Source organism: Hyaena hyaena, unplaced genomic scaffold (assembly GCF_003009895.1).
Source record: "Hyaena hyaena isolate Hyena2069 unplaced genomic scaffold, ASM300989v1 scaffold_253, whole genome shotgun sequence".
Taxonomy (NCBI): Eukaryota; Metazoa; Chordata; class Mammalia; order Carnivora; family Hyaenidae; genus Hyaena; species Hyaena hyaena.
The window spans coordinates 639,641-647,664 of record NW_024080887.1 but is presented as its reverse complement, the minus strand read 5'-3'; the positions used below and the strand labels follow the sequence as shown (position 1 = coordinate 647,664).

General features: G+C 38.8%; 1 protein-coding gene across 1 annotated transcript in view; it reads left to right on the top strand.

Moving 5' to 3' along the window:
- Positions 1-369: 369 nt before the first annotated feature.
- The window catches only part of EBF1 (EBF transcription factor 1), a 424,741-nt gene continuing 417,086 nt past the window's right edge, over positions 370-8,024 (top strand). Inside the window, exons 1-2 of the mRNA XM_039245352.1 lie at positions 370-478; positions 2,130-2,283. The gene's annotated coding sequence lies outside the window, so the exon portion shown is untranslated. The remainder of the gene's footprint in view (positions 479-2,129; positions 2,284-8,024) is intronic.

Sequence of the window (8,024 nt, the reverse complement as noted above, 5' to 3'; positions counted from 1 at the left end):
TTCTTTTGGAGAGAATTTCTTCATTTTGTCATTTTGAAGCAAGAAAAAATTAATAAAATTTAAAAATTAAAAGCAAAACAAAAAATCAGGTAAAAGAAGCTAGATCCTAGGTGTGTTTTGGTCTGCTTGTTAAAAGAAACTTGATAGATTAGAGTAAAAAGGGAAAGAAAAGAAAAAAGTAAGAAAATTTAAAAATGAAAATAATTATAAAATAGAATAAAATGAAATAGAATAAAACATTTAAAAAATTAAAAATAAAGTAATAAAAATAAAAAATAAAATTTTCTCTTTTTTATCCAAGAATGAAGAAGAAGAGAAAGGGAAAAAAAGAAAAAAGAAAACAATTTAAGCAAAACACAGAAGCAAAGAAAATGAACAGTTAAAGGAACCAGCAAACAGAATGAAACTCAAAGAAGTTACATCCTGTTTTCCCTAGGACTGAAACTATGAAGCCTTCTATAGGCTGAACACTAAGCAGGTGGAATGACTTGTGCTTGTCTTCTAGGGGATGTGCTTGGAGGGCCCAGTGGGCAGGGATTGGTGTAATGGCTCCACTATTCACCAGGTGGCAGTGCTTAGCTTCCTGGGGTGGATCAATGTGATGTGCATGCAGCTGCATGGGAGAGGTGGAAATGGCTTCATCCAGCGCCCTAGTCTCTGGCACAGGAACTTTGTGCTCTCACTGACCCTCGATCAAACACCTCTTCTTTGTCTCAGGCCTCCATCCACTCCCCACCTCTACCCTGCCTGTGTCCATGCTGTCCACCTGCCAGGGGACACCACCCTCCAGAGTTTTATCTCAGATGGGGCTGTGTTTCAAAACCCCATTCTTCTGAGACCCCTGTGGCTTGGACCTGTGCCAATTCTCTGCAGAAAGATCTTGCCGAGCAATGACTGGGTGCCAGCCTGCCCTAGGAAAGGTTCTTGCAATCGCATAGTAGCAGAGGTTCAGAGAATATGGCTAATCACAACACACAGCCGGCATTAGGTGTCACCACACTCTGGTGACTTTGTCCCAATACCAGCAAACATGGCTACTCTCAGGGACCTTTGCCTGTGGCCTCTACCAAATGCAATCCAAGCAGGGGAACCACTTCTCCCTGTGTGGAACATGGACCCTTCAGACCCCGCTTCCTACTCCTGGTGATTCACTCTATTTCCTCACCAGAGTACCACCAGGCACTAAGCTCCAAAACTTCAGACTCTGCTCCGCTGTTTATAGAATCTTGGTGGTATTGAAACCTTTTCCTTTCTTCCCACCAATAGTTTTGGGGAACAGATTTCTTGTTCAGTCCCCTGCTAGTGTTTTCACTCTTACTCTCTCTTTCTTTCCAGCTACTTTCCGGGGAATACTTTTCTTGCACGATCCCAAAGCACCACACTCTCCCCCTTTCTCTTTCTCTGTCCTCTTTCTGCAAAAACAGCTCGCTACCCTCCGCGTTTTTTCTCTCCCTCAGTTCCCCTCTTCGCACCATGTACGTGCTGAGTTCTGTGGCTCCAGGTATGCAGATTGTTGTGTTAATACTCAGATCAATTACCTAGGTGTTCAAAATGGTTTAGTGCTGATCTGGCTGTGTTTCAGAGATGAGACAAACTCGGAGTCTCCGTGCTACTCCACCATCTTAACCATCTTCCAAAGGTGCACTTTTAAATGACTTAAAAAATTTTTTGAATTCGTTGCCAACCATTTAAGAATTGCAGGCCCATACATACAAATCCAATTTCTGGCTTCTCTTGGAAACTTGGAAGGACTGGCTGCATGAAGTTACTCATTCCTGCCTGGTAACAGTTGGCAGGAGCTGAAATGGATCAAGTAGGCTTTCTGATTCACCCCAGACCCCCTCTCCACCACTCCTTGCTTTCAGAAATTACATTGTTATCATCAAACTTCTGTAGGAAGTAGGAGGATGCTGTGCTTACTGGCAAGCTTGGATGCTCATTTAATGACATTGTATAGTGCAAATACCTCTGTATTGATCAAAGGGAAAACTGTAAGAGAACCAGGAACAATGTGGATAAATCTGATGTTCATTTGTGAAAGTGTAGTATCTATATTTTCATTTTTCTTTAGTTATAGCAGTCATTAAAAAGAATCAGTGACCAAGTGTCTCATTTGAATATATTTTCAGCTCGGTCCTACACTTGAAGTTTGCCTTCTGTGATATCACCACACTGTTATATGAACCTGAGCCAATGTTTCTCCACTTTTGTTGAGCACTGGAAGGAGGTGGCAGCTTATGAAAAATATAGATGCTTGGGCCCAACTCCATGGATTCTGACTGGGTATGTTTGGGAAGGAGCCTGAGTATTTGTTCTTTGTATAAATTTTGCAGATGATTCTGATCCTTTAAAATGTGAGAACCAACTTTGATCTAGGGTAAGTATTTCTACTGTTTTGGTGAGGGGGTGGTTCCTTGTTTTTGGAACTACTGCTTTTACAGAAGAAGATTCTTAGAGAAGAAATACACACAAACACGTTTGCCTCTGAGAAACACTTATGGATAAGGATTCCAACAGTTTACAGGGCTTTAGCCAAGAAACAGCAAAGCCTGGCCAGCAAGTCAGTGCACGTACACGTGTGAGACCTGACCTAGTCTACCGACCATTTTGGTTGATTAACCATCTAGAAATGTCTGAAACTATATTTTCAGTTTTACATTGTCAGTTCCCCCACCCCCCAAACATACAGAATTAAAGAACCATAAAATTTTGGAAGTAAATTAGTCTTCAGAAATCTAGATCACCTGCCCTGTTTTATGAGAGAGCCAACTATTCAACTTAGGGCCACACACAGTTAATGGCTGAGCTGGGAATAGTGCTTAGATTTCTGAATGCCAGTCTGGTGTTCTTCTTATTATTTCTGCTCACCTCAAAACAGTATCCAAACATCCATGTGCATCATGTTGCATTCAAGGGAGTTGCTTTGTTAAATGTAAAGGTATGGTATGTAAGCTGTGGTGAAAAGATGGAACAGTGAAAGTTTCTGAGATATCATAATATTTAAAAGTATCATTTGGAATCAATTTTTTGGTAAATTGTTTATAAAGGGAAAACAAGTAAATGAAAGTCAGGGTGCAGAATAAATCTTACTATATGGCAAGCCACAGTCCATCAAGATACGGAATTTGGAAACTGTTAGCTATAAAATGTCCTTTCACTGGGGTGCCTGGGTGGCTAGTTTGGGAAGTGTCCAACTCTTGATTCTGGCTCAAGTCATGATCTATGGGTTGTGAATTTGAGCCTCGAATCAGGGTCTATACTGACAGTGCAGAGCCTACTTGGGATTCTCTCTTTCCATCTCTGCCCCTCTTCTGTTCACGCTATCTCTCAAAATAAATCAACATTTAAAAAATAAATAAAATTCTAGGGGCACCTGGGTGGCTCAGTCAGTTGAGCATCAGACTTCAGATCAGGTCATGATCTCCAAGTTTGTGGGTTTGAGCCCCGCATCAGGCTCTGTGCTGACAGCCAGCTCAGAGTCTGGAGCCTGCTTCAGATTCTGTGTCTCCCTTTCTCTGACTCTCCCCTGTTCACACTGTCTCTCTCTCTCAGAAATAAAGAATAAAATAAATAAATAAATAAATAAATAAATAAATAAATAAAATTCTTAAAATAATGTCCTTGTACTAGTTATTAGGAAAATGCTCTCTTTGTGGGTATAAAGAGCCCACCAATGGCACAGACCATGCAATTACACTGTTTGCAGGAACAGTGTTTGGGGCTAGAGAGGCAAATCTTGGTTTAGAGAATTTTAAAATATAAAACTACTTCCTTCCCAAGAGAAATATTACGTCACTGAGAGATAACATTATAAGGGTTATAAATTCCTGTTTTCTTTCTAGTTCAAGAAATCGTTTCCAAAACCCACTAGTCTTTCCAAATTTACTCTGAAACTCTTTCCCTCTCCCTTAGAAAATATGAGGCACAGCTGAATATGTAAGGGGCACTTATATTTTTGTTATTATGAGCTATATTGTACAACTCACCAAAGAGTGAACTTGGAAGATGGGAGCCTCTGTGTTTTGATGTTGCTGATGGTAGAGGAGTGATTTCTAAAGGGCAATGTGTGCCTCCCCCACCCCACCCCCGGACATTGAATCTTTGTATTCTCGACCTCATGCAAGCTGATCTCTGATGCCTCTGCCAAACTTTGGGCTCAGAGCTGGCAAATTGGCACCTACAGGATCAATCTGACTGGCAAACTTTGTTTTCCTTAGGCAGTATTTCTAAAATATTTGAGCTAACATTTACAAATTGGGAGATTTCAGATAATAAATCTGGATTCTTGAGTTCTCTGGAAATATCAGAAAATCTAAGTCCATTCCCACTGTGATATCCAATAGAAGCTTAGGGGCACCTGGGTGGCTCAGTCAGTTAAGTGTCTTGACTCTTGATTTCAGTTCAGGTTATGATCTCTAGGTTTGTGGGTTCAAGCCCCATGTCCATCTCTGTGTTGACAGTGTGGAGCCTGCTTGGGATCCTCTCTCCCTTTCTCACTGCCCCCCTCTGCTTGTTCTCCCTCTCTCTCTCTCTCTCTCTCAAAGTTAAATTTATAAACATAAAAAAGTATTCAATAGTAGCTTAGGAGCTCCTGCGCCTTAAACTGGCATCCTGTCTCCTAACTACACTGTAGGTAATGTAGCTCAATTGAACATTCTATGATGATTGAAATGTTCTGTAGCTGCCTGCCCTGTCCAACTGCACATGGCCTTTAGCCATGTGTGGCTTGAGCACTTGAAATGTGGCTAGTGTGACTGAAGAATTGAATTTTGAATTGAATTGAATTTTTATTAATTTAAATTTAAATAGCCATATGTGGCTAGTGATGACCATTTTGGAATAAGTCTAGCTGGTTATTGCTGAGTACGAGTGAATGTGCATCCAGACGTTCTGTTTTTTTAAGAGCATCCAGGAATGAAGATTTTTAATGAAGTCTCTTCCATTTAAAATTTTGTCTCTGTTTTAAAAATGTGAAAGCCAAAAAAGGCCACATTGATGGCATGAATCATGACCTATGACCATTCAGTGATGACTCCCACTCATTGGATTAATGAGCAGCCAAGGACAAAAAGAAAAACAGCTTGCACATCTGTCAGTGGAAATCAAAAGGCACAGTTAAAGTGTTATCATTGCTCTGAAATATAGCCTTGCTTTCACAAATTAAAGATGGTTAAAATTTTGTCAGTGGCAAAGATTATATGCATCCTATTCTATAAAAGCATTGAACAAGTGATGTTTAGGCTGAGATAAAGGACAAAGAGAAGGTCTTTGGATGAGAGAGAACTGCAAGGGCAAAGACCCAGAGGCAAGGGAAGCATAGTTGGTTGGAAGCCTAAGGAAGCTTCATGTGACTGCTTTGCCCAATATGGTACCCACTAGCCACATGTGGCCATTGAAATTTAAACAAAATTTCAAAAATTTAAAAAAAAATCAGTTTCTCAGTCACATTTGCCACATTTCAAGTGCTCAGTAGCCGTGTATGGCTAGTGGCTGCCATACTGGACCTTCAAGGTATAGATAGCATCTATCAATCATTTCACAAAGGTGTATTGGCCGGTAGTAGAGCTTAGAGACTGGAGAAAGAGAGCCTAGAGAGAGATTCTTGGGGACAAGGCCATGAGGTCACAAAGGAGCCAGTGTGTCACATTAGGAAGTTGGGACATGGAGCTGAAGACTTTCTTTTAGGAAGGTTATGCTGCTGTTGTATGGAAAATGGATTGGAAGGAGTCACAAAAGTGGATGGTAGAAACCCTGTTAAAAGGCTGTGGTGGTGGAGGTAAGACATCAGGATGCCGCAGCAGTCAGACATTATCCATTTATCTACTATCATATCATGCCTGGCCCAGGACTCAGAGGGCAGTCAGTGCTTCCAGCGAGTGCCCGGTATAGATTGCCACTGGTAATAGCTCCATTCTATAGGTGAGACACTGAGGTTCTAGTGGTTAAATAGATGAATCCCACAGACCACACATCTAGTAAATCTGACAACTGTGATTCTATCCAAATCCTGAGATTATTTTGTATTTTTATTTTTCTCTCTATACAGTATTTGCAGCAACTTTCCTCCACATGCAGCGAGTCCCTTTCTCCAATTGCATCTTTTCCACTTCCTGTTCCTTTTAAGATGAGAATTCTATTTCAGAGCATTTTTTTTCAAAGCGTCTATTCCAAATTAAGGGTATTCCAGAACCCAACCTAGATAAAAGTCCTTTGTATGTGATGATATTAAATGTGTGAGCTTTTATAAAAATATGTGTGCCTTTGAGGAATTCTTCAGACATCTGGGGAATTTAAACCAGTAATTTATAATATATTTCCTTGACTAGAATGATAATTCCCTAATGAAAAGAGTGGGTCTTTACTTCAAACTGTATGCAGCCGTGGAAGGAAACTTAGTAGCTGAGACTTTGAAATTCTCAAGCTGCTAGGTATGAATTTACTGATTTGCTTTGCTCTTTTTTCATTTGTTTTTCAATAAATAAGACATTAAAAATGTCATAAAGCTTTAATTTCCCTTTTATGATAACTTTATTTTGATGTAATTTCAAACTTACAGAAAAGTTGTTGGAATAGTCCAAAGAACTCCTGTGTATCCTTCACTCAGATCACCGATTGTTACCATTTTGCTGCACTTTCTTATCATTGTCTCTCTCAACACACACACACACACACACACACACACACACACACACACACACAAACACATTATTTTTTGAACAACTTAAGGATAAGCTGCAGACCTAAGGCTGCTTTATCCCTAAATATTTTAGTGTGCGTGTTCTAAGACAAGAACATTTTCTTACATCATCACAGTAAAATGATCAAAAGAGGAAATTTAACACCAGTATAGTATTGTTATTTAATCCATAGTATCTAAATCACTGGATTATTTGAGTTTCATCAGTTAGCCCACTAATGTCCTCTATAGCTGTTTACAACTCCTTTTCCCACACCCTGTGCAGAATCTAGTCCAAGATTATGTATTACATTGTATTGTTACATCTCTTCAGTCTCCTTATAATTGGAACAATTCCTCATACTTTTTGACTTTCATAATATTTATATTTTTGAATAGAATAAATAACAAGACGGATAGATAATGTATAGTATAAATCTGTACATAATCTATTGATATATATAGATTATAGTCTATAACCTGTACATGAATATATAATCTATACTCCATATAATGCTTTACATGAAACATTTACTATATAACACATATATGAATATACTCATGAATTCTTACCTACTATTATCTATTGGGAGGAGATCTTTGAATGAAAGGGAACAGCAAGAGCAAAGACCCGAAGGTAAGAGAGGACATACTTGGTTAAGAACCTAAAGAAATTTTACATATCTGCTCTAATTATGACAGCCATATTGGATATCAATACATATAATCTATTATATAGATTATAAGTGGTATAATAATTCATGAGTCTATACTAATAAATGCAAACATAAATAAATAAGAGGGAAAGCTCTTCTTTGAATAAAATGATATGACAGAACTAGAGAATTAACATTTCCCAACCATTATAATAATGAAGAATTCAGACAAGGATTATCCATGGATACAAAAACTAGTGGGTGAAAGTTTGAAGAAACAGATAATTACAAAGCTTGGAAATATTGTCCCACAAATCACTTATTGATTAGAAAGGAAAGGATGGCAAGTGGCTGATGGCATACAGCTAGTCAAGATTAACATCACCAATGATAGGACAAATAATCAACATGTGCCTCTGATATGATGCACAAGAAGGACACAACTTTTATGTTGTGTTCTTGTTAAAAACACATCTATTCATGAGAAAACAAATCAAAACGGGAATATTCTATAAAATATTTACTTTTTAAAGAGAAGCCTGTTCAAACCCGGGGTTGCCTTGAGTTGCATTATCAAACAGTACCACTAGATGTCACTGTAGTCTTGTAAGTTGCACAAGTTTGATCTGTTTTAGCAAATCTAAATTCCTTTGTGGCCTGCCTCTTCACTTTGACACCATTGTGAACTGGAC